Genomic DNA, 27,947 nt, shown 5'->3' on the forward strand with positions numbered 1-27,947 from the left:
TAGTAGCAGTGTCAAAAAAACATAATGAGAAGTGTGTTTCTGTTTTAACACACACTCATTCATGTAACCATTTAATATAGCAAAGGTCTAAGCAGCTTGATAGCTTGATCATATATTACATGCATTCAAACATGCTTACATATGTAGTTTTGAGCAGGCCAGTACATTAACCCTATATCAATACAGGGAGAAATAGTCACACAGTGGCAGAATCAGAAGCAGCCTCAATGTGTGCCACATGAACAGACACTGGCCAGGTGGGTCACGGGCTGAGCCCCAATGAGATGCCATTACCAGAACCGATAACCCAATAAACACATCACTGTTCCTCCCATGTGTCAAGGACATGACATGGAATGAAATCAAATTACATTTCATTCATAATGCGCCTATACACAAGTGCCTGAAGGCGCTAAGCGTCCGGGGTGGGGGAACAGAGTGAAGACAGAGACAACGAACCTGGTAGTGCCGGTCACATAGAGATGGCGCCAGTGCATGGGAAGTGTGGAAGGACAAAGATGCGGGGTGAAAGGTGGGGGGGGCAGTGCAGTACATGTGAAGGACATCATAACAAATACAACAACTAAGAAAATATTCAAACTTCTGTCAGCTGGTGGCCAGTGCAAGGCTAATTTCAGAGATCAGGTGCCAAGTGCAGTTAGGGGGCTGTTGGTATACATATAAACAGTCCAAGTGTGGGGGATGCCATGGAGACAGTGCGGGTGTGCAAGTGGCGGGCGAGTGGATGTTGCCCCAAGGCCAGAGTGCAGCCAGGTGACTAGTGCAGAATCAGACAGCAAAGATGAATGAATATAGTTCGGATTGATTACCTGCTGCATTGGTCTGCCGATGTGTAAAAACAAAGTAATGGCACTGTTGCATGCCAGTGCAAGATGCAGAACAACATCAGTGGCAATGATAACTGCACAAACACATGCTGTTGAAGGGAAAAAGCACGACATGTGTGTTACACAGCATCAAGCACATCCTGGCCATAGATGGTGAACATTTCACACTCCCACATTGACCCCACCCAGCACCCTCACAAACACAATGAGGGCCAATACACAGTGATGCTGCACCTGTGAAAGCAAATGCCACTTGACGGTGCACACCCTAAGTCACCATTCACACTCATACACTGGCCAGCCACATGTGTATAGTCACCGTGAAAATAGATAGCAAACATGACACATGCATGCAAGTAAGCACACATATGACCAACAATGGTCAGTACCAGGGACACCAAACTGACTAACAAAGCCTCATACTGCCAAATAAAAATCAGAGAAACAATAACCGTGATCGGACAAAATAAATTATATTGTACAGTCGTATTGTGTTCATACAAACTGTAAATCAATTATCAAAATATGTACAAGAAAAGCAAATGATGAAAAAATGTCTGAATCAAATTGCCAAATACATGCATGAAGAAATCCAAAGGAAGAAAATCAATGGCACTGTCCATAAAATTCATTTAGAATAGCAGCAAAAAAGAAAAAAAAAAAAAATGTTTGCATGGAGATCACAAAAACAGAAAACCCAAGTCAAAAAACATGGAGTAAAGTCCATACTGTACTCCAAATAATGAAATGAATAAAAGCAAAACCACACATAAGAACTATGTACAAAAAAATGGAGTGAAGTTCAAAATCTCTGAATAATAAATAAAAATAATGGAAACTTATATATGAATAACTATTTACAAAGGCAGCGGGCTAGTCCTTCTCCTCAGCATGCTCCCTCAATGTCTCAGTCAGGGCATCATCGTACACTGCGTCCACTTCCCCTAGGCAGGCCTCCTCTCCGACCTCAAGGGCTTGCAGGGACTCCAACATGGTCCTACCCATCCCCTCCCACTCCCTGCACGTATCCTCAAGGACCTCAGCCCGCCTCTCTGCCTGACGCAGTGAAATCTCCGCCCTGGCTATGTTGAGTCTCGCCTCCGGTGCCCGCTGCCTCTCTGCCACGATTTGCTGCCCAAAGCGCTCCAACACGAAGACATCCTTTGCCGAAATTCCACATTGGCATCCTGCCTGACGCCCGATACCTGCCTCCCTGAGACGGTATGCCCAGAGTATTGTAGCCTCCTACTCCGAGCCTGCTGCTGCCAAATTGCCTGGTGCCTGCTTCTTAAGGACAGCTTCTGGGCTGATGACATCACCCGGGGCCACTGTGCCCTGCTACTGGGTGCATGCTCTCCCTCATTTGCCATAGCTCCTGTCATCTGATGGATCAGCGGGGTGACCACCTCGGATGATCCAATGTCGACTCCCAACTCATGCAGGGATGTGATCTCCACCAGATGGGCCGCTGTGAGTGGGACAGGTACACAGGGGGGCCTGGTGTTATCTGGGCCGGAATGCGCCAGGTAGGACAACTGGCGCACAGAGGAAGAAGAAGAAGAGGAGGGTCACATAAGTGGCCAGCCCACACACCCAATTTGAGACCAGGAACTTAGCTAGCCAGTTTAGGAGATGCCAGACGTCATTGTGATGATGTGCAAGCCCACGATTGGAAGGCTGCACATCATCACAAATGATGCCTGTACGCCACGCGATACCGGCTCGCACCAGTTCCAACATGTCTCAAATGGCGAGATCCGCAGGCGCTGGAGTTTCCGTTTGTGTGGCAACATCTGACACCTGCAGATGGGTCTGGCCTGGGGCATGCCGACAGGTGCATACTGGTGCAGGCGCAGTCCCAGGGGAAGGATTAGGCAAAGGCACCTACACAGCGACCTGCACTGCCTCCTGCCCCTGAGTCTGGACTGCACCAGTCACACACACCTCAACACCCTCAGCTGGGCCCCATAAACTGACTGTTGTCGCCTCCTCCCCAGCCAACCTGGATGACTCCCCAGTGTCTTCCGCAGTGGATTGCTCCTGTGCCAGCTCACCTGTCCACCCCTACCCCCACTGTCGAGGAGTCCATGTTCACCTTCAACCTTTTGGACCTCCTCTCAGCATCTGCGTTCGATGTTCCAGGCGCGGCATCAATCTCTTCGCTCCCCGATGATGTAGATGGCAGGGGGCGTGGCTGGGTATTGTGTCTCTACCTAGTGGTGGCATCCCTGCTGCCTTGCTCCACAGCACCTTCTCCGCCCTCTTCTTCCGACACTTTGAGGATAAGGAGACAAAGAACACAAATATCAGGGTACTGTACCTATGTGTGTTTTGCACAAAACATATGCACATGAAGTACACTGACAAAGCTCACAACCATCATCAGCCTCCACAACACACAGGTACATGAAAAGCACATACTTGCACATACATATCTCTCCTTCATAACAGCCAATCACATCCTTGGACATGGCACAGGCACCACCTACAAGTTGAGCAAAACACACACATGCATCATGGGACATACACATGCCATGCACACACATCGCCTGACAGTCCTGAAGAATTGCACTGAGCCATCACAGAAAAGTCCCCTCAATGTCAATCAGGCAGCAAGAGTAGTGCACACATTGAAATGCACCAGTCACATCCATCCAGGAGTGATGGCCAATCACACACTCACATCTCAGAAACATGCACAGGTACACCATGCCTGTTCATGATGTTGACAACACCCAGTTGTCACACCTCTCACACGGGAACGTTTTAGACACATATAAGAAGCCACTTGCATGTTGTTACATGCTGCATCACAGCACACATTGCAACAGTAACACTGTTGTAATCACACATGCTTCGATGAACACACATTCAGCATTGTCTGGGACATGCACACAGACATCTATACAAGAGGCAAACTTGCCCCATGGTCCACTTGCACACTCCCACCACACATCAACATGCACATGCACTGTTGAGGGCACCAACACATGGACACTTGCCAGTCAACTCCAAACGGAGCTGCAAATCCATGACCTTGGCGTGCAGCGCTGATAAAACCTCTCCATGACCCGCAAAATGGTGGTGTTCAACCGGACCCGACACCCCCCTTGGTTGACACCAGCCTGGAGGAAGCGCTGGGCCTTGTTGTGGGTCCTGGCTTTCAGGTCCTCCCAGCGCTTCAGCACATGGATGTAGACCTGGTGTGCCACCCCCTCTGCGTTTATGGCACCCACAATCTCGGCCCATATCATCTTCCGTCCTTCCTTGCCGACTTGCATTGGTGGGTTGAAGAGGGCAACATAATGCCCCAGGACTTGCTCCATCAGGATGTCAAGTTCTCTGGTACTGAAGCGGACAACCCTCTGCATCGCTCCTGTGGGGTTGCCACTTGCCTCAGAGGATGTTTGTCCAGACATGGAAACCCCCGAGGCAGGTGTGGATGGGCAAGGTGGTCCTGGGGCTGGGATGTGAATCGGTGGTCTGGCACGTTGGAGTCTTCTGGATCCGCAGAGGTGGCCACAGGGACAACAACAGGAGCACTGGAAATGGCTGTACAGCAGGCACTCAAATTGCAGGGCACGTGGGCAGCAGGCACACACATTGGGCAGGCAACAACAGATGGCTCGTAGGAGGTAGCTCAGGGCAGTAGGAGGCAGGTAATGGGCTCGTAGGCAGGAGCGTGTGTCTTCCGTGTTACTCAAGTGGGCAGCCGGAAACAGAGTGACAGGTACTCAGCATGTGCAGAAACAGCACGTTAGCGTGAAATCAGAGGAAAGGGCCTAAGCGCATAAGTTACATGACATGCGCTGAACGTTAGGCGTTCGCATTCCTTGTTGGGTTAAATGAGTGCATAGGAGAACCTCACACGGTTGTGCGAGTTAGAGTGGAAGGACGTGTGGAGTTCGTAGATATTTGCATTTCCACACAATCGGTTCACTACTGTGACAGGGCAAGCTTTTTGTTTTGGAGGGGGATTTGCCTCCGCACACACGCGTGTGTACTTTTCCCTATTTTATGAGGATAACGGTGAGTCGCGTATGCATTTTGCATACTGTGGGTGACACTGTGTGTCGCGTAACCTAATTCTTAACATCACTTCACTTCACTTTACTTTGCCTACACATTTTTTGTGTTGCTGGGTGCCACAGAGTACTGTGTAACGTTCATTCTTTTCACGTTTGCTACTGATGGGTAATGTTTTAAAAGGAAAGAAGCAAGACATTATTATTCGAACTTAGAGGAACATAAGAACTGCATATAAAGACTGTAAAGCAGCAAACCTATGGAGTCACAACAGGCCTGGATTCCCACGGGGGGGCTTGCACCAGTGAAGTAACTTGGTCACTGCTCCCCCCATATCTACGTGCCCCTGCCACGAGGAGCAGGGCGGAGAATCCACCTTCTACAATATTAAGGTGAGGAGAGGGCCCAAAGGGGAGGAAGGTGTTGAGGCCAAAGGAGGTGAGAAAACAAAGACAATCTGGTATTGAATCCAGCTCTCCTGTATTGCAGAACCATCTTTAACTAGAGGCCTTACCAAGGGACCGGGAGAGGGTTCGAGAGTGCAAATCATCCAACCAGGGCTGGGTGGCGTCCCCGTGGATACCAGGTGAGCGTAACAGCCCCCCCACCTAACAGGGTCAGGGAGATGCAGCTGATGCTGACATCCCCAGCACCCAGGGTCCAGGAGCAGCACGGTAAAACCAGATAGAATGGAGAGGCCTGGTTTGTTATCATTATGGACGCATTACTCATCATTGGAGAACCATTATCCATCATTGCATCCTGTTAAGTTATCCATCATACATTCTGATTAGTACTGACTAGTAACATTACACTATCCACATTATTCTGCCACTTTGTATGCATTTGCAATTTGCTTATAGAATGAGGCCTGTTATACATGTTATATTTAGAGACACATGTAGAGATATTCATTGTAGGGAGACACGTATGCATTGCACTTAGAATATGCATTATGCTTTAAGTATAATGCTTGGTATGAATGAATGTTTTAGGCACTACATTCAAGAGTAGAAGGCATGAAGCCATTCCACTGAATGAGACACAGAAGCTGTTTGCGCCGCGGAGTGCGAAGTTGTTATGAGTTAGTGTGGAAAGGAATGTAAACAGTTTCTTGGCAGGAAGGTCGTAGCTTTTGCCCGAGCAGGAGAGTGAATGGAATGTGGCCTGGCTTTATCAGCATCTCAGAGGCCTTGTTCGCAGACAGTGCAGACAAAGAGGGTGGGGGCCATGGCCAGCAGGGAGTGCTTTTGCAAGGAAAGGAGAGATGTTCTGTTCTCTGAGGAGAGAGGGATTTGAATGGATTTGAATGGAGAAATAGATGGCAGGTGGTGTTTTGTATCGTAGGCAGAAGAAGACCATGATAGATAGGCCGAAATGTCAAAGTGACAAAGAACACGCAGTGATTGACCAGAACATGGAGTGATTGCGAAGTAAAATACATTGCAACACAGAATTTCAGGCATTGCTCATATTTAGAATTGCTGACAGACACAGAGAGGCATTTTAGCTTAGAGAGAGATATGTAACCATGGAGAAAGGGTGACGTGAATTGACACTATAACTGAAAGCCTGAAGTTCGAGTAGGGAGTTCGATGAGAGAGAGACGTCTGGTTGGCATGAGATGGAGAGGCGTTTGGTGTGGGATTGACGCAGCCTTGGCAGACCAGCTTGGGAGAGTTTGAGAGCATGGCGGAGGCATTGCCAGAGGATTGAGGCAGTTCGAGTAACCAGATCTGAGAGAGAGACCTGGCCCTGACACTGACTGGCTGGTTGCAGAGTGGAGAGTTTGCACAGAGCAAGAGGGGAGTATTGATAAGACATGTGCATGGGGAATTAGAACAGACACTCACACAGAGCTATAGATGGGGTAATTAGACAGGGTTTGTCTAAGAGAGAGAGTGTGAAGTATGGTGTGGATTGGAGAGGAATGCTGAATGCTGGCACTTGCCATATGTATATTGCAATAGACATGATAGATCCAGCTAATCACAGGCTTGCATTAGAAGCCTGTAAGGCTTATAGTTATTGAACTGCACGGTAGATTTGCACCAAAAGCTTAAAAGGTGCAAATTTGATATTTGCATTATATTAGTATTGTTTGCATCATGCCTTGCTGTGTATGAATAAAAGTGCTTCAATTGTTTGAATCGATTCATGTGTTTTCTTTGTGTCTTATGTTAATGTGTACACATTAGGAGTAAGATAGGAGTATGTTGTTAGGCGTAAGATAGGAGTAACACAGTGCACAAAGGCCCTGAGATACAAAAGCAGGGGGGGCATAGTAGTCCACACCACCCTAGGAGGTTGTCTAAGACTGATACATGGTCGCCCACTCGGGGCTAGACCATGGTAGGACAAGTTTGGGAACAACAATATGGCACCCGTAACACAGGACTTCACTAATGCTGACTGATAACATGGAACAGAGAGTTCCACTTATCGGTTTGCTGAAGTAGAAGTTTGAACATTGTGTGCAGCTGTGTTTTCTGTTAGTTTGTGGGAATAGATATTTTATGTTTTATGTTTTGTCTGTCTTGGGGATGTTATGAATTAGAGCATGCTTTGTCCACAATTTTGTTCACCGTAGGAAAGGGGACGCAATTGTCTGACTGACTTTGAATCCGGAATTGGAATTTGGAATTGATCCAGAGCAGTATTTCATGACTGTCAATTTTATTTGGGGAATGAATGTATATTTATTTGGCTGAGCTAGAGAAACAGTTTTTTTCTTGAAGACCCTTGTGGTATTTTGTTTGTTTGGAATTCCGCTGAGACTGACACTTTTTGGAGAAATCTGACCTTTGTTTTAGATTCCTATTGGTTCAAAAGTGTGTGCACATTGTTGGCAAGTCGACGACTGTATCGGCATGTTTATAGAAGTCTTGAAACTTGTTTTTTGAAAATCACTTAAGTGTCGCGAGGGTGAATAATTAAAACTTCAGAATGAGCTCATCTATTAGTGACTTGAAAGCGATAAGAAATCATCTTAAAAATATGCTTGACGCCTGGGAAGAAGTTTTGCCGGCACCAACCATATTGAAAGTGAAGAATGAAGCAGAAATGACACCATATATTAATGACTTGCGAGCAATAATATATTGTCTCAGACATGTAATTAGCAATTGGGAAAATATCCCAGCAGCTTTGAAAATAGACGCATTGAAATCTTTGTCAACAGCAGTGATGGGTGGGAACAGAGTTCCTAGAGAAATTAATATTGTTCGTGGGGAGAAAGAGTTACCTCAGAATGATGACAGAAATAGTATGACCCAGAAAGCAGTTTGCTCCACTGATAGGGCAGCAATACATGAAGAGATTGCAGCAACTGCAGAGCAACAAATTGAACAAATTGAACAGATTGAACGAGGCGTTTGTCATGAAATAGAGGCATTTTTGACAGACATGAAGAGAGTGCATAGAGGGTTTACCTATGAAGATTTGCATTGTGAAACTGTATTATTGGAGACACCTTTGCATGCAAATAGTAATGTGCATGGAGATAGTTATGTTAAGCATTTGCAAACTAAGTTTGTGAACAGAAACGAGGTGGTGAAAATCTTTGATTTGAATAGTAATGGCATTGTTGGCAGGAGTAGTAACAGCAGTATTTTTCCTACGTTTTCGAGTGGAAATATTTTTTTTGTTTATTGACATTGATACTGGGATAGCATTGAAGGAGAATATGAATAGAATTAATCGTGCTGAAGTTGGATGTTTTGAGACCTTGGATTGTTTTTATTTTTTGAGTTTGAATGAGTCCATGGAGAGAAAGGGTGTTTATGTATTGATAGCTATGCAGCAGAAACATTGTGCGGTAGTAGCAGACTGTTTATTTGATAATGAATATTGTTTGAATATGAATTGTATTGCACATGCGAGGAGCAGTTTTCATTTGAATGAAATCAATTTGTTTTTTCAACATGGAGTGATTCAGCATCGTCGTGAATACTTAATGTTGAAAGGGGAGTGTGTGGCTAGAACGCATGGAAATGACACAGAAAGCAATTGTTTTGCAGGACATGGAGTGCAATTGAATGAGAAGAATGCAGTTTTGCAGCATTTGAATGTGCCATTTTTGGGCTATGTGAAATGGGCTGTTTTGTTTTGCTTTGAAAAAGATCGCAATGGAGGCAGGAGGAATGCATCATGCAGGCACTGGTTAGACTGATAGACTGATACACTAGAACTGAGACACTGAGAGAAACTAGCACTGATGTCTTTAGAGAGACATGGGGAGTTTAGAACTAGCTATGTGCAGCAGTGCACAATGAGAAATGCTGTTATATTTTTGGCTTTGAATACACCTGAAACTGATTTGAAAACTGATACTTGCACTTTTGTTTTCTTTGCATGAAATTTGGGAAGACCCCTTGACCAGACCGAGATTTGTAGACCGTGGTACACCTTGCAGATCGCCTTGATGACCAGATTGCATCGCATGAATTGACCAGACCATGAGTGGCAGCAGCATGACGACTGAAAGCAGAATGACCAGAATGATAAGACTGACCAGACCAGATTGACCAGACCTTGATGAAACTATGTGACTTTGCATCATGGCTGCTTGTGGCAGCAGTGATTAGACTGGTAACTGACAACAACGCTTTACAGCAGCACTTCTGGGGAATGCCGACCGATTTGAGGCCTTATTGTGTGGCTGTGTCTATGGCTGTGCTCTAAGAATGTACCCAGAAGACCTGCTTGCTGTCTGATTTCCTGCCATGTCAACTAAGCCATGGAAAGTGAAGATCGTGATTAACTTGAAACCGACACCTTGAAGCATTCTGTGCCAAGAGAGAGAGAGAAAGAGCAGTGAAAGATGTTCAGCAAAAGGAGAAATGTGTGCGCTGTTTTGTAATTTGCAGAGAGGAGAGAATCAATTTACAATGTCTTACCTTGTGAACCAGAACCAGACACAAGTTTGGGCCTGAGTAGAAAGAGAGGAATGCAGGAATGAGCAGGAAGACACGCTCTGATGAAAGCATTTGAATTCCTGGCACTAATGACATTTGAAAAGCAGTGAAGCTTTGTCTCTCGGGTGAAATAGAGAGTTCATTGATCTGACACCATGGTGCTTTGAAATCGGCACTTGCATCCAACGTTGGCTGGTCCCTTATTTGAAGAGCAGGGACTGGCATGGCATGAACTAGAAAACTGGCATGGCATGGCAACAGCATGACCTGGCAAGGAAGGAGAGAATTTGAAAGCTGAAGTTTGGCCTATGCAAAGGGCCACTGTGCATGGAATTGTCAGAGGAGAGTTGCCATCTGCACTGTTTTCCAAACACTCTGAATGAGTGTCAAGTGAATGCATTGTGTATCAGTGTTATGTTTCGCCTTTGTTCCCAATTTGGAGAAGTGGGACCGGAGGCCTAAGGAAAAGGGAGCTGATGAGCTATATCAATCTGCATCAACTTGAAAGCTCTGACACGCAGTTTTCCCGGTGCTACCATTGAAAAGAGAAGGACCAGTGCGACCCCGTGGGGACAAGCAGTGGGCATATGGTACCGACACAATTGATGCTTGCTCCTGCCTTTTTGGAGCTCTGTGCAAAATCTCATCAGCTTGCTACCATTTATTAAGCAGGCCAGCCTGAACTGGCTTGAACGCTTTGCTGCTAACGTGTGTTGCTGTGGAGACATTTTACCCATTTGTGAACACTCGCTTTGAACATACGCTGTGCTGACATTCCTTGGCTGAGATTTGCATTAGAACGGGATTTGTACTGACTTGGAATACATTCTGTTGGAATACAACTCATTGAATCACAGACTGACAGGCAGAGTGAACATGGAAATAACTTGGACTAGGAAATGTAACTGAATTGGCCTGTATGACAAATACACTGATATGCATACACCTGTGAAAGTGAAATTGTCATTTTGTGCTTGACACATTGAAACTTAATACACCTCAATCCACAGTACACATGCATTGATTCTATGCATTGCATTTTTGTAATCTGCTTGTAGACACACTTTCACACTTTTGGCTTTACACTTTTGGCTTTTGACTTGACTTTTTGCTATGATTTGAGGTTATGAGAAATTTGAATATGTTATTCTGAATTCTGAAACATTTGCAATTATGCATTTGAATTTTAGCTTGCCACTGATAGAGTGAAATGCTTGCATTTTAAGGTTTTTTTTTGCATTATGAAATAGAATATTTTATCCGTTTGCAATTTTGCTTGGTTTTAGCATGCCACATTGCTATGTCATGTTTTGACAAATAGTTAGTGATGATTATATAATTATAAGAGGAGAGATTGTAAAACCAGATAGAAGGGAGAGGCCTGGTTTGTTATCATTATGGATTCATTACTCATCATTGGAGAACCAGTATCCATCATTGCATCCTGTTTAGTTATCCATCATACATTCTGATTAGAACTGACTAGTAACATTACACTATCCACATTATTCTGCCACTTTGTATGCATTTGCAATTTGCTTATAGAATGAGGCCTGTTATACATGTTATATTTAGAGACACATGTAGAGATATTCATTATAGAGAGACATGAATACATTGCACTTAGAATATGCATTAAGCTTTAAGTATAATGATTCGTATGAATTAATGTTTTAGGCACTACATTCAAGAATAGAAAGCATGAAGCCATTCCACTGAATGAGACACAGAAGCTGTTCATGCCGCGGAGTGCGAAGTTGTTATGAGTTAGTGTGGAAAGGAATGTAAATAGTTTCTTGGCAGGAAGGTTGTAGCTTTTGCCCGAGAAGGAGAGTGAATGGAATGTGGCCTGGCTTTATCAGCATTTTAGAAGCCTTGTTCGGAGACAGCGCAGACAGAGAGGGTGGGGGCAGCTGTGTTAGTCTGGAAAACAAAACCCCTAATCATCGTCTTCCCCCCCCCCCTCTTCTGGGCAAGCATGCTCCGGTCTCAGACAATCTTGGACAATCCCCTAGGGGGTTATGGATCACTATACCCCCCCTTGCTGCATTCACATCTCAGGCCCTATGTGCACTGTGTTACTCCTATCTTACTACTGTGGACATAAACAACATAAGACACAATACAAAGATAACACAAAGAATCGATTCAATTATCACAACGGAATACATTTATTTATAACCACACAGAATGCAAAGCATAATAATGCAGGCAATGCTACTCTCGAATGTGCACCTTTTATGCTTCTGGTGCAAATCTACCATGCAATAACTATAAGCCTTTCAGGTCTCTAATACAAGCCTGTAATGTCTAATGCAGTCTAAATGCAAACGTCAGCATCCATCTCCTTCATGGACAAATCCACACAAATCCACACCAATCCTTCACACTCTCACTCTAAACAATCCCTGTCTGGTTTCCCCTTCACCCCTTATGTGAGGGTCTGTTCTAATAAATCAGTCAGTCTAGGCCAATAACCATACTTCCAATTTGCATGTGTTTCCAACTCTGTCTTTGCCAGGTCTCTCCTCTATGCATGACTCTGCAATCAGTCAGTCAGTGGCAGACCTCAAGATCTGGTAACTGCCAACTGCCAAGCTCTCTCTCTGCCAGATCGATCTCATCAAGGCCTCATCAGTCTGCTGTACCAAGACACCTCTCTCATCGCATCTCGTACTTGCACCATCTCTCTCAGCAACAACTCCCCTCAACTCTCTCGAACTACTTAACTCCTTTCTCTCCAGCCCTGGTTATATTTTCCAATGACGCACACATTTCTATGGTTACATACATTCTATAAGCCTAAGAATGTCTCTCTGTCAGCGTATAGCAAAATGCCTGCCAGTCTGTGTTTGGGTGTACTGTCTCGTGCGTGTGCTGTGTCAAAGAGTGTCAAAGTGACATTGAACATCGTATCTCTCCCATGGCCATCTGTGTGCGGTGAAACACACCATCTAATTCCATCTATTCTCCACTGTTGGCTCTCTCTGCATTACGAAATGCTCTTTTAGTCCCCGTTTTCAAAGCATCCCCTTTGCAAAAAGCACCTCTTTCCCATCTCTCCATGTCGCTCCCTGGCGCAGCCCCCACCCTCGTGTTGTCTCCGCGAAGCACATAAGCCAAGCTGATTTGGCTCCCTTCGCCTCTACTCGGACAAGGGTGACTTCTTATCAACCAAACTGTTTACAAATTCCTTCTACACTGTGTTCCAAAACATCTTCACGCTGAGCCCAGTGCAAACAACTTCTGTGCGTCTCCATCAGAAATAATGGCTCATAGGCCTCGTGTTAAATGCTTCCTAGCGTTTACGCTTTCCTCGCAATGCAAGCACTAACATAATGCAAACTCATTCTAAATGCACACTCAATATACATACATTCATACGTGACAGTCTCTAAATGTGTCTCTACGTGTTATTTCAAAATATGTCAGTGTGTCATTTCCAGGCCTCATTCGTTCCGCTCTCCTGCAAACAATACGTTTCTCTCAGCCTATGCGCTACAATACAAAATACATAACATCATCTCTACATGTCATTATGCAAATATACCGTGATTCTAAAGCACAATCATGGCACTTCAAATACGTGCAAGTGTCATTCTATTGCAAATAGCAAAGTGTCTAGAATGTTTCTCTCATAATTGCAAGCACTATAATGCAAACATATCATTCTAAAAGCATCTCTTTCTATCATATATGACAATATCATAACTAGCAAGCCCTTCTTACAACAAGGCCCATTTCTCTCTTCAAATGCATAACATGTCAATCTATAAGCAAATTGCAAATGCAAACCAAGGTGGCAGTCTAATATATGGATACTATAATGATGCAACTTCTTCAATGTACTATGGATAGCTAAACAGAATGCAATCATTCTATAACAAAGAGTACTGAGTACTGGTCCTCTATCAATGGGCTTATGATTCTCTCTAATGATAACAATCCAAGCATCGCATTTTATCAGATTCCACAATTCTCTCCTCTTATCGTTAGATAAATCATAACATAACATCATAACATATTTCTAACATAACATAGCAAAAGTGGCAGTCTAATACCAAGCAATATTGCAAAAGGGAAAAAACATTCTTCATCTCATAATGCAAAAAACCCTTTTTAAAAAAAAAAGATAATGCAAGCATTTCACTCTATCAGTGGCAAGCTAGAAATCAAATGCATAACTGCAAATGTGTCAGAAATAAGAATAGCATAGCCAAATGTCAAAGGTCAAAGTCAAGCCAAAAGTCAGAAGTCAAAAAGTGTCTACAAGCCAAAAGTGTGAAAGTGTCTCTACAAGCAGAAAACGAAAATGCAATGCATAGAATCAATAAATAAGTACTGCGGATACAGGTGTTTCCAATTCAAGCACAACATATGACAATCACTTTCACAGGTGTCAAAGGTCAGTACAGATGTCAGTAGCCAAACAGACCAAACATTCCATTACAGATCAATGCATACATATCTTTGTATACATCCAGTGTATTGGTCATATAGCCCAATTCAGTTACTATATTCCAGTCCAAGGTATTTCCAAGTTCTCATGAGGTATGTGTGTACTCACAACCGTGCGCAATTCCATGTCAGCAAAAATCAATTCTAATGCAAAAGGTTTCAGCGAAGGAATGTCAACAAAGATGCAGTGTCAACGAAGCAAGTGTTCACAAATCGGATACCGTGTTCACTAGAGCATATCAGAGTGTTCAGCAAAAGGATTTCAAAGTTCAGGTAGCAAAGTTCTCCACAGCAACAAACGTGTGAAGCAGCAAAGTGTTCAAGCCAATAGTGTTGAAATAGCAGAAACGTGTAAAAGCCAATTCAGGCTGGCCTGCTTGATAAATGGCAGCAAGCTAAATGAGATTTTGCACAGAGCTCCAAAAAGACACGAGCAAGCATCAAGTGTCTGTACCATATGTGCCCGATTTCGTCTCCATGGAGTGGTCACACATGCCCTTTCACTTTTCAAAGGTAGCACTGGGAAAACCGCGTGTCAAAACTTTCAATTGATGCAAATTGATGCATACGCTCCCTTTTCACTAGGCCTTCGTTCACATTTCATGAACAAAGGCGAGTGCAAAAACAAGCAGAGGTGCACTCATTCAGAGTGTTTACAAGACAATGCAGGTGGTAATTCTCCTCTGGCACAGTGGCCCTTCTCCATAGGCCCAAACTCCAGCTTCGAATTCTCTTCTTCCTCTAGCCAGGTCATGCTGTTGCCAGTATTCCAGCTCATGCCGTGCCATGCTCTTCAAATGAGGGACAGCCAGCGTTGAAGGTGAGTGCAAATTTCAAAGATCAATGCTCAATCACTTTCACTCAAGAGTAAAAGCTTCACTGCTTTCAAACGTGGCAATAGGCAAGACATGCTTTCCGAGCTCTGCTCAGGCACAAACTTGTCTGGTGCAAAAGGTAAGGCATTCCAAATGGATTCTCTTCTCGCTGCATATTACAAAAGCTGCTCACATAGCAATTTGAATTTCTGCCTGCTTCTCATCTCTACTGCTGAACAATTTCTTTCACTGCTCTTACTCTTTCACTTGGCACAGGATGCTGCAAGGTGTATTCTCTCTGCACAGTCAGTCACGATCTTCACTTCCCATGGCAATAGGTGTCATGCCAAAAAGTCTGTGTAGTCTGGGTAGCAAGCAGATTTTCTGGGTACATTCTCAGAGCACAGCCATTGGACAAGGCCACACCCTAAGGCCTCAAATCGGTCGGTCGGCATTCCCCAAAAGTACTGCTGCAAAGCGTCCAATGTCTCATCATTGCTGCAAACAAACAGCCATGATGAAAAGTCACATTACAAGGTGACAACAGCCAGTCTCTTTCTGGTGCTGCTTCAAAACAGCCATGCAAAGTCACAAGGTGTCAGCCATCATGGATCTCAAACAGACGGTCATCAAAGTCTGGTCAATCTGGTCTGGTCATGCCGGTTTCAGGCGTCATGCTGCTGTCAATCATGGTCTGGTCAATTCATGCGGCAATGCCATCTGGTCTGGTCATCAATGCCATCTCGGTCTGTGCAATCTCAGTCTGGTCAAGGTATCTCCAGATTTCATGCAAAGAAAACAAAAGTGCAAACATCAGTCTCAAATCAGTTTCAGGTGGTTTCAAAGCCAAAAAATAAAAAAGCATTTCTCATTGTGCGTTGAAGTGCACATTACTAATTCTACACTTTCCCATGTCTCTCAAAGACATCACTATCTCTCCTGTCTCATCAATGTGTCAATGCATCTAACTACTGTGCCTGTCTCTGCATGCCTCATAATGCATGCATGCTTAATGCATGACTCCTGCCTCCATCTCGATCTTTTTCAAAACAAAACAAGACAATCAGTTTTACATACTCCAACCATTTGGAATGCTGCACATTCAAAAATGTCACAACTGCATTCTCTGTGTTACTTCCATGTCCCCTAACAACCTCCCATTTTTTCATCATTAAGTATTTACAACGTTGAATTACTACATGCTGAAAAATCAAATCTGTTTCATTCAAACAGCCTCTCTCATATACAATGCCATTCACATTCAAACACTCCTGCAATGCACTAAAACAGTCTGCCAGTCCAGCGCGATCTCCAATGTCAACAAACTTTCTTCCCAGGCACACATTTAAACTACAAAAATTCCAGGCATGCAAAGTTTCAAAACATCCAAATTTAGCACGGACAGCGCGATTCACATTCTACTTCAGTTCTATCATATTATCTATGTTATTCGACAATATTTTTTTCTCACTCGAAAACGTAAGCAAAGCACTGATGCAATAAGGGTGTCACGGTATTAGTTTTATGACGGTACGATAACCTTCTTGCCAAATGACGGTATATCATGGTTATCGCGGTATAGCAGGTGGAGTTAACTAATCTTAACAAATATTTTCTAAAAGGTCAAAATTGTCAGATTTATCATCACAAACAAAACCAGGCACCCAGGGCCAGAATTGGGCTTTTCAACATACTTTCCACTGAAATGCCATCTCTTGCTTCCACCAAACACAAACACACATGTGGAGAGGAGGAGGGTGGGGAGGAAGCCCTGCTGCGACTGGCAAAGCAAACTGAATAGCTTTTCTTAAGTGGTCATTTAGGTTTTTAGCTCCCCCACTGGCTACTGGTGAAGATGAACATGTTGCCATCTTGATAACCTGCATGCCACAGATCAATGGAGGCTGATGGTAGTATACACTTGTGCGCATACACATACACACGCGCACACACACTCTCTCTTTGTGTTACAGCCTTTAGTTTACTTACGGGCCAAAAGGCGTTCAGTAATCACGGACATGTTACCCTTTGGTATGGCAGCAGGGAATATCCACAGAGATGAGTGAATTTCGCAGTGTGACTTATTATATGTAAATCCTCCATTGTCATATGTTTTGCAAACATCCATTATAAATATATAAACCCCAAAGCCGCCAACCCAAAGTAAACCCTTTTCCTTCTTGGCACTTTATGTATTCTTCCTATTGCTAACATATTGATATTGTGTCAGGCACGTGTGGTTTATGGAATGGCATTAAAAACTGCTCCAACTGAAACTACTTTGCAGACGGCACATCCAACAGTGCAAAGCCAAGACTGCGCAGCACTTGCTTACTGCAGCCTTTCCAAATCACATTGAAAAGCACACTTAACGATATAAACGGTATACCGGTATAAACAATGTGACGGTTATTATTGGTCAATTAAGTGGTTCACGGTATCTTTAACGGTATACCGTTATACCGTTACATCCCTATGATGCAAAAACTGTCATTATTTCTATTCAAATCAAAGATCTTCACATAACTACCTTCATGCACATAACTTCTTTCATGCAACAATGATACAGTTTCACAATGCCTCAAATCTTCATAGGCAACCCCTTTATGCATTCCCCCAGCCAATTCTCTATGCACACTGCACATGTCTGTCAAATCTGCACTATCTCTCCCATTATTCTGAGGTAACTCTTTCTCCCCACGAACAATATGCATTACTCTAGGAACTATATTCCCACCCATCACTGCTGATGAAATTGAATTCAATGGGTCTTTCAATGGGTCTGATTATGCTCCTGCTGCTGGGACATTTTCCCAGTTACTAATCATATCTCTGAGACGATATATTACTGAATGAAAATCAACAATTCATGGGTTCCTCTCTATCATAGCCATGTCACTTGTCACTATTTCACTATTCACTACATTTGGTGCCTGGGATACATCCCAGGCCTCAGCATTGTTTTTAAGCCGATTTCTTAGTGTTTGTTTGTTTGTTTATTTGGTAATGCACACCAAGCCCTTAGGTAGACGGGCACAACAGAAACAAGAAGTCTTAAAGCTTAGTTACAATGCAAAGGTCGCAATACATAGAACAGCGATTGCAATAGGAGCAAGATACAGGTACAAGTTACATTAAATACAAAGCAATAGTCTAGGTAAGTCAGGAAACATTATCATGAGTAGCAGTATAGGCACACCTACATATACACATAAGTATATACAGCCTTACATATCTACATTATCGTATATCCATAGTACATACAAGTAGGACAGAGCAGACAACCAAGCATACACAGATAACCAAACTAAGTATAGTTTGGTGGAGACAAAAGGTCGTGCAAGGGGCTGGAGAGAATAGGGGTGTAATTCGTCAGTTAGGTGTCGATGGTGTGTAGCCAATTGAGTATCTTATGTCTGAATTTAGGGTAAGGTTGTTCTAGTCTGAGGTCAACTGGTAATTTGTTCCAACATTGTGCGGCTTTGACAGGGAAACTGGTTCCTCCTGCTGTCGAGCGTTTGAACATAGGAATCTCCAACATGAATGAGTTGGCAGATCTCGTAGGGCGGATGGCTGTTCTCCTAGTAATTTTGTCCATTAGGTATAGCGGTGCTAGGTTATTCAGACATTTTGACGTGAGGGATGCTGTTTTGAGGAGAATTCTGTCAGTTATTTTCAGCCAGTTTAACTCTTTCCTGAATTCAGTAATATGCTCTCTGTGGGAGATGTTCAATGCTGCTCTCAGGGCATCATTCTGCAGTCTTTGAATTGTGTCTGTGATATATTTGTTGGCTCCTGAGTACAGGGCATTACAGTAATCTAATCTTGACATAATAAGAGCATTGGCTAGTGTGGTGCAACTCGCTCTCGAGAGGTATGGTCTGGAGGCTCTAATGAGTTTGCAAGTGTACGTTGTGGATGAGGCGAGGGAGTTGACTTGCTTTTTGAAAGTGAGAGAGGAGTCCAAGTAGAATCCTAAAGTTTTGACTACAGGCATCACCTTGATAAGGTTGTTATCAATATTAATGGATGTGTAGTTTGGGCTGAGATTTTGGATGTTAGCTTCAGAGCCTAGGATTAGTAGCTCTGTTTTTTGCCTTCAGGTCACTAAGAAATGCACTCATTCTGCAGTTTCAATTATTTCTAAAAGAAAAAAAAAAGTTCCTAGACTTCTCCTAAACAAGCAGTTTCTAATCTATTGGGAATCTTGCCAAAAAGGTGTACACAAATTCTCAAGCAAATGTCAACCAATGTCAACCAAATTGCCGGATTCAAAGGTCAGTCAGACAATTACGTTTCCCTTCCTACGGCGAACAAAATTGTGGACAAAGCATGCGCATTAAATAAATAACATCTCCAAGACAGACAAAACATGAAACATAACAAATCTCTATTCCCACGACACAGTTGCACAAGATGTTCAAACTTCGACTGCTGCAAAACCGATAAGTGTACCAACAAACCAGCCGCAATCTATCTTATCAGTCAGCATTTAGTGAAGATCCGGGTGTCTCCTCCATTTGTTAGTCTAGAAAACAAAACCCCTAACCATCGTCTTGCCCCTACCTTCTGGGCAAGCATGCTCCGGTCTCAGACAATCTTTGACAATCCCCTAAGGGGTTATGGATCACTATACCCCCCCCCCCTTGCTGCATTCGTATCTCAGGCCCTATGTGCTCTGTGTTACTCCTATCTTACTACTGTGGACACAAATAACATATGACACAACACAAATATAACACAAAGAATCGATTTAATTATCACAACGGAATACATTTATTTATGATCACACAGAAAGCAAAGCATAATAATGCAGGCAATGCTAAAACTCTAGCTACTCTCGAATTTACACCTTTTATGCTTCTGGTGCAAATCTACCATGCAATAACTATAAGCCTTTCAGGTCTCTAATAAGCCTGTAATGTATAATGCATTCTAAATGCAAACATCAGCATCCATCTCCTTCATGGACAAATCCACACAAATCCACACCAATCCTTCACACTCTCACTGAAAACAATCCCTGTCTGGTTTCCAATTCACCCCTTATGTGAGTGTCTGTTCTAATCAATCAGTCAGTCTAGGCCAATAACCATACTTCCCATTTGCATGTGTTTCCAGCTCTGCCTTTGCCAGGTCTCTCCTCTATGCACGACTCTGCAATCAGTCAGTCAGTGGCAGGCCTCAAGATCTGGTAACTGCCAACTGCCAAGCTCTCTGCCAGATCGATCTCATCAAGTTCTCATCAGTCTGCTGTACCAAGACACCTCTCGTCGCATCTCGTACTTGCACCATCTCTCTCAGCAACAGCTCCAGCCATCTCCCCGCAACTCTCTCGAACTACTTAACTCCTTTCTCTCCAGCTCTGGTTATAGTTTCCAATGACACACATTTCTATGGTTACATACATTCTACAAGCCTAAGAATGTCTCTCTGTCAGCATATAGCAAAATGCCTGCAAGTCTGTGTTTGCGTGTACTGTCTCGGGCGTGTCCTGTATCAACGAGTGTCAAAGTGACAAATCGAACATCGTATCTCTCCCATGGCCATCTGTGAGCGGTGAAACACACCATCTAATTCCATCTATTCTCCACTGTTGGCTCTCTCTGCATTACGAAATGCTCTTGTAGTCCCCGTTTTCAAAGCATCCCCTTTGCAAAAAGCACCTCTTTCCCATCTCTCCATGTCGCTCCCTGGTGCAGCCCCCACCCTCGTGTTGTCTCCGCGAAGCTCATAAGCCAAGCTGATTAGGCTCCCTTCTCCTCTACTCGGACAAGGGTGACTTCTTATCAACCAAACTGTTTACATATTCCTTCTACACTGTGTTCCATAACATCTTCGCGCTGAGCCCAGTGCAAACAACTTCTGTGTGTCTCCATCAGAAATAATGGCTCATAGGCCTTGTGTTAAATGCTTCCTAGCGTTTACGCTTTACTCGCAATGCAAGCGCTAACATAATGCAAACTCATTCTAAATGCACACTCAATATACATACATTCATACATGACAGTCTCTAATTGTGTCTCTACAAAGCATACATGTGTCATCATTCTAAATGGCTCTACGTGTTATTTCAAAATATGTCAGTGTGTCATTTCCAGGCCTCATTTGTTCCGCTCTCCTGCAAACAATACGTTTCTCTCAGCCTAAGCGCTACAATGCAAAATACATACCATCATCTCTACATGTCATGATGCAAATATACCGTGATTCTAAAGCACAATCATGGCACTTCAAATACGTGCAAGTGTCATTCTATTGCAAATGGCAAAGTGTCTAGCATGTTTCTTTCCTAATGGCAAGCACTATAATGCAAACATATCATTCTAAAAGCATCTCTTTCTGTCATATATGACAAACTGTAAAAAGAGCCAAAGCCGGCGGCATTGGCTTCCCACACATAGCTCCTAAGCTCTGGAATGCCCTCCCTAACGCACTCAGAGCAGAACCTTCTCTGTATTCCTTCCGCAAATCTCTCAAAACCACTCTATTCAACTAACTCCATCCTTCCTTCACCCACACCAGCTCGCATACGTCTGTTACGAAATGTGTCTGATACGAAATGTGCCTTGTAATGAAAACTGCTCTGTAACCATCTTCCTTCCACGGTAACCAGATTATGTATGTCCTCATGTAACAGCGCCACGATGCCCCCGGGCTGACGTGCGCTTTAAATAAATCTGAATAAAAAAATAAAATAAATAATATCATAACTAGCAAACCCTTCATACAACAGGGCCTATTTCTCTCTTCAAATGCATAACATATCAATCTATAAGCAAATTGCAAATGCATACAAAGGTGGCAGTCTAATATATGGATACTATAATGATGCAACTTCTTCAATGTACAATGGATAGCTAAACAGGATGCAATCATTCTATAACAAAGAGTACTGAGTACTGGTTCTCTATCAATGGGCTTATGATTCTCTCTAATGATAACAATCCAGGCATCTCATTTTATCAGATTCCACAATGCTTTTGCATGGAGAGGAGAGATGGTCTGTTCTCTGAGGAGAGAGGGATTTGAATGGATTTGAATGCAGAAATAGATGGCAGGATGGTGTTTTATATTGTAGGCAGAAGAAGGCCATGATAGATAGGCCGAAATGTAACAGTGACAAAGAACACGCAGTGATTGACCAGAACATGGAGTGACTGCGAAGTAAAGTACATTGCAACACAGACTTTCAGGCATTGCTCATATTTAGAATTGCTGACAGACACAGAGAGGCATTTTAGCTTAGATAGAGCTATGTAACCATGGAGAAAGGGTGACGTGAATTGACACTATAACTGGAAGCCTGGAGTTCGAGTAGGGAGTTCGATGAGAGAGAGACGTCTGGTTGGCATGAGATGGAGAGGCGTTTGGTGTGGGATTGATGCAGCCTTGGCAGACCAGCTTAGGAGAGATCGAGAGCTTGGTAGAGGCATTGGCAGAGGATTGAGGCAGTTTGAGTGACCAGATCTGAGAGAGAGACCTGGCCCTGAAACTGACTGGCTGGTTGTAGAGTGGAGAGCTTGCACAGAGCAAGAGGGGAGTATTGATAAGACACGTGCATGGGGAATTAGAACAGACATTCACACAGAGCTATAGATGGGGTAATCAGACAGGGTTTGTCTAAGAGAGAGAATGTGAAGTATGGTGTGGCTTGGAGAGGAATGCTGAATGCTGGCACTTGTCATATGTATATTGTATTAGACATGATAGATCCAGCTAATCACAGGCTTGCATTAGAAGCCTGTAAGGCTTATAGTTATTGAACTGCATGGTAGATTTGCACCAAAAGCATAAAAGGTGCAAATTCAATATTTGTATTATATTAGCATTGTTTGCATCATGCCTTGCTGTGCAAGAATAAAAGTGTTTCTATTGTTTGAATCGATTCATGTGTTTTCTTTGCGTTTTATGTTAATGTGTCCACACTAGGAGTAAGATAGGAGTATGTTGTTAGGGCTAAAATAGGAGTAACACAGTGCACAAAGGCCCTGAGATACGAAAGCAGGGGGGGCATAGTGGTCCACACCCCCCTAGGAGGTTGTCTAAGACTGATACATGGTCGCCCACTCAGGACTAGATCATGGTAGGACAAGTTTGGGAACAACAGCACGGTCATCGGCTATCCACACCAGCCAGGGTCAGGAAGCTGCAGGGGTAGATGCAGCCCCCACCACCCAGGCTCAGGGTCCCCCAGCCAGGCCTGTAGTGGTCAAGGCCCTGGTCCACAGAGATGCAGGGGCAGATGTTGTGTCTAAGGGGAAGGGACATGCAGTGAACGGTCCTGGCACCAGAACCCAGGTACTGATACCTGCAAGGCAACCTACTGTCGCAGCATCAGTGGTTGATGTCATAGCCCAGTCCACCAATGCTCCAGCCCCTACTGACCCCAGGGGTCCCAGCCACAAAGGGCCTGCACGACCTTGCAAGAAGGCGAAGCATGCAGTAGCAGAACTGGCTCAAACCAAAGGCATGGCAAAGGAGACACACACGTCGAGGAAGAGTAGCTTAAATGATGAACTCCAGATCCTTGTGGACTACGTGCGGGAACACAAACAGGACATGCTCGTGCAGGCAGGGAGCACACATATGCCTGCTCAGCATATGACCCACTGGCAGCGCATCACAGATAGAATCAACGCCTTGGGCAATGAGAGGCGCACCACTGATGAGGTAGTGAAGCATTGGTGCCAACTTCGCCTCTACTCTGGTGACTGGAAGTGGGCCGCCACGAGAGGACGATGAACTCCATCCACATGAACAGCTCATTGGTGATATGATTGATAGACAGATCCAAGGCGTGGGAGACCTGCCAATTTATGAGGAAATGTCCAGTGAGTGGTGTATCGTGTGCATCCAGGACATGTGTATGTTGCTTGGATGAAGTGTTATGATTGTCTGGCAGTTCTGCCTGCATTTACATGACAGCCATGGGTGAACCATGTCATAGTGAACTGACACGTGCTTGTTGTCCTGCAGACTGCATACAAACAATGTGCTGTACACCATGACAATCCTCATCACAACACCTGCTCCCTCCTTTCATGTCACTCTCTGTCCAGCGTCTCTTGGCCCTCTTCCTGCTCCAACCTGTGATGGTGGATAGCCTGGGATAATCTTCCACTCCACACTCGCCTTCTCTCCTCACATCTCTGATGTCTCTGAGAGGTCACCCTACCAGCTGCACCGCCTCAGAGGTATTCTTCCTTTCCTCTCCTTCCCCCAGCAGCTCACTGTCTCCAGAGGACTGCTCATTCCTATGCAAAGGCCTCTACCAAGATGTCTGTGCTTCTACTCTCTTCCCTCTGCAACTCATCCAGAACTGGACTGTGGGAATTGTCCTTTTGTCTTGGGGCCAGGTATTGTATCTCACTAGGACTGGGATGATAGCACTGGCTGCCAGTGGCTATGACTGTTCAGATCAAAACCCTGTGCATTGCCCACAAGGTTTTATGGGTCCTGGGGCCGCAATTCCTTCTACTCTATCTTCCAAATTTGGTTCATTCTCATGGTCTTAAATCACCCCTCTCCTACTCCCTCACGGTCAGTAGCTTCTCCTAGCAATGAGTTGGTGGTTAATGTCTATCTTCGGCTGGGGACTCCCTCTGGTAAAGTCTCCCTGCCTCAATGGAACTAGAGGTGAACCTTCTCCGGGTCTGGAGGCACATCTGATCCTTCCTCATGTGTTGTGCTTTGTCTCCTCCTCTCCCCTGCTGGAGTCCTGGATGACTGAGAGAATGCACTAGTCACCTGCCCACACTCTGATCTCCGTCACAGGCCTCTGAGCCACTAGTTGAACCCATGCACTGCCTCCCTGGCATCCCCCGGACTTGGTGGCTGTTTACTGTATCCCTACAACCCACTACCAGCACTTGATACCTGATGTCTGCACTTACCCTTCCACTGCCACCAGCCCGCCGCAATTTCATTACTGATTATGTACTTATATTTTAATTTGATGCCGGTACCATGTACTGCACTGCCCACTCCCAACCCCAGGTCTCCCCTTCATCTTGTGTCACGGTGCTTGCCCCAAGACATCAGGAACAGACCAACCTGCCCAAGATACTGGCACCAATGGGGACCTTTAAGGCCCCAAAGGATTCCCTAAGGGCTTCCTGGACTCGGTCCTGGTGCCGTTGGCGCCAGGCTCATGCTGCCCTCACAAGTAAGGCAGGTTTCAAAGAAAGAGAACCACGTGCAGACCAGTCTGATGCAGGCTGAAGGGACTACTTTACCTGGGAACTACTTGCTAGGGTGTGGTTAGAGGGACTACTGTACCTGGGAACTACTTCTTGAAGGCTATATAAACCACGCCCTCAGAACAGAACACGCTTCATGTTATTCTGCACTCCTGCAGCGTAACGTTCACCATGTCTGCTAACTTCAGGCCTGTCTTCAGCCACGCCTGACCAGTTATTCACGAGCTGACTGCAAAGGAAGGAAGAGAGAGGAGCAACAGAACAAGGCTCTTACCTGATGCTCCATCTCGATCGCTCTGGAGTCTACACTTCTGCTGAGCTGAAAAGGAAAAAAACACCAGATTAGCCGCGCAGACCACGTAAGCTACATTGCTATCCTGCGCACCTGTTGAACACAAAAGAAGACATCAGGTTAGCTGCGCATCGGGGAAAGGCCTAATTTAGACATTTTAATCTTACGCAGCGCTCTTACTCACCTGAAGTCTGCATTTCCTAGCGGTCCGCAAGACATCACCACGTGATCTCCGTCCCGGAGATACCGCACCTGCAGAATACAAAAGAACAGCAGGTTAGTTGCGCAGAAGAACAATACTGTATGTAAAGACTTTATCGCATAACGCTTGCGTGAAACTTACCTTGGAATCCAACTCAACATTCCAGGGGAGGAGTCCGCTTCATCTTTATGCACCAAGGGGAAACCTGTAAGGAAGAGGCACAGGAGTGAACATCGGCAACTTGAACTCTAAAGCAATCCATACCATTGGTATAAAGACTTACCCATTGAGTCATAGTTGTCTGGAACTCTGCAGGATCAGTGAAGTAACTAGATCCTTGAACTACTACGCACCCCTCCATACAGTCGCACGATGGAGAGTCCGCCATTAAGAACACTAAGGTGAGACATTGCAGCGGGGTGCACAAGAAGGCCACGGGAGGCGGGGTTGGCACTCCTCCTTACGGTTGGGTAACATTTCTTTTAACCTTTTAGGCAAACCTGTTTTCGTGATCGAAGGGGGAATCAGAGGGGGCACGAGGAGCCATTCAACATCGGACCGTCCAGTTCTGTGCGGTGCCACTGTGGAGACCAGGTGAGCGTAACACCTTGGCTATTCACTTGCATAATGTCAATGTGACCTGGCCTCATGGGATGGGTGTGTCTGGCTTCACTCTATTCCACCACCCTTGCATCATTGCACCGTGTGACACTTGTGTGTTTGGACTTTGTGAATTACATGTCATGTCACATCCATTGTACATGGCTCTGGGACAGTAGTCATCAAGTTCCATCTCATACTGGTTGACAGTTCAGGCATGGCTATGCTATGTGGTATCTGTGTATTTGCATCAGTGATGTTGGTGACTGAACTATGCCAGTCAGGTGCTCGTGTGTGAAGCAGGTGCTATGCACCATGCACTACATGTGGTATTGAGCCCTTCCACAAACATCCAGGGCTGCTTTCATGCTATCCTTCCCTACCATTGACACTGTGTACGTGCGGGCGTCTGTGCCATGAGTGACATGGCAGGTTAATGTGTTGCATGCCAACATTGTGAGACCTATGTGCGTGGGCAATGCTATTTACATGGGTCTTCATGTTTTTTCTGTCCATGTGCAGGTGATGAGGCACTGGATGCAGAGGAGGAGGTGGAGGAGGAACAGGATACTGGCTTATGTACATCCAGAAATGCATTAGACAGTTAAATTGTGCTAATCTTGTCTGCCCCTCAATTTTCTTGACCCCCTGTGCGGTCAGGGCATACAAACAAATGTTTAATTCCATATTGGTGGCAAATAGGGAGTCTGCTGCCTTGGGTATTCTTGTAAACAGAAGGCATATTGTATTAACATCTGCAGACGCTATTCAGCCGTACTTGCTCCACAGTGATAATCCTGTAGACCGCTGGGCCTTGACCCGAGCCTGGTTTGATTGCTTATAGTTAGGGGCACAAACAAAATGCTGGACTCATAATGTGTAACCTACAGCTTGCCCCTGCTGCCAGTGGCCAGTGGAGGACCTTCTACACTTTGTGTTGTTTTGCCCACATTACACAGACCTAAGACAAAAAACACTTCTGCCACTACTTAGGTCCGCTGGCTTGTCTCAGGCTAGGCCTGCTTTATGTTATCTGCTTTCAGCCGCTACGATGCCAGTGGCCTGGGGCATGGTGGACTACTTGAGAAGGGCCTGGTATCGGAGAACTAAATTCACTGTCCAAAATATGATCGAACCTTGAACATTTCATTGAATCGTTTGGACGCTTCCTGTGGATTTTATCTTGATTTACACACACGCACATTTTAATCTTTTTATATATATATGTAATGTTTGTAAGTTTATACCGTGGACTTTAAAAAAAAAAAAATGTTGAATTGGATTTTGTATTACTATGCAGTTCTACTTTGTGTATGGTTTATGGATAATTTGCTTCCGAATAAACTTAATATGAATGATACTGGGCAGACACCAAGCATCAGTGGAGGACGTGGTGTGGCAGCCCATGATGATCCACTGGTGCTACATTCCATCCAGGGCCTGACTCAGTATCAGTCTGCCTCCGATGAAACCTGTGGCTCTGGTGGTGAACCGGATTTGGATTCCTCTGTGCTGTTGCAGGTCAGTGCATCAAGTGTGGATGCTGTTTTATCCCTAACGTCTGATTGGGGGACATCACCTCACAGGG

General features: G+C 44.6%; 1 protein-coding gene across 2 annotated transcripts in view; it reads right to left on the reverse strand.

Annotated features, from left to right (window-relative positions):
* LOC138516980 (zinc finger protein 850-like) overlaps positions 1-27,947 on the reverse strand; it is a 176,433-nt gene that overhangs the window by 26,318 nt on the left and 122,168 nt on the right. Inside the window, exon 3 of one of the 2 annotated variants that reach the window (XR_011282338.1) lies at positions 11,938-15,839. The exons of the other annotated variant lie outside the window; for it this stretch is intronic. The gene's annotated coding sequence lies outside the window, so the exon portion shown is untranslated. Of the gene's footprint in view, positions 1-11,937; positions 15,840-27,947 lie in introns of those variants that run through there. 2 annotated transcript variants of the gene reach the window in all.

Source organism: Ambystoma mexicanum, chromosome 6q (assembly GCF_040938575.1).
Source record: "Ambystoma mexicanum isolate Mex_15411 chromosome 6q, UKY_AmexF1_1, whole genome shotgun sequence".
Lineage (NCBI taxonomy): Eukaryota > Metazoa > Chordata > Amphibia > Caudata > Ambystomatidae > Ambystoma > Ambystoma mexicanum.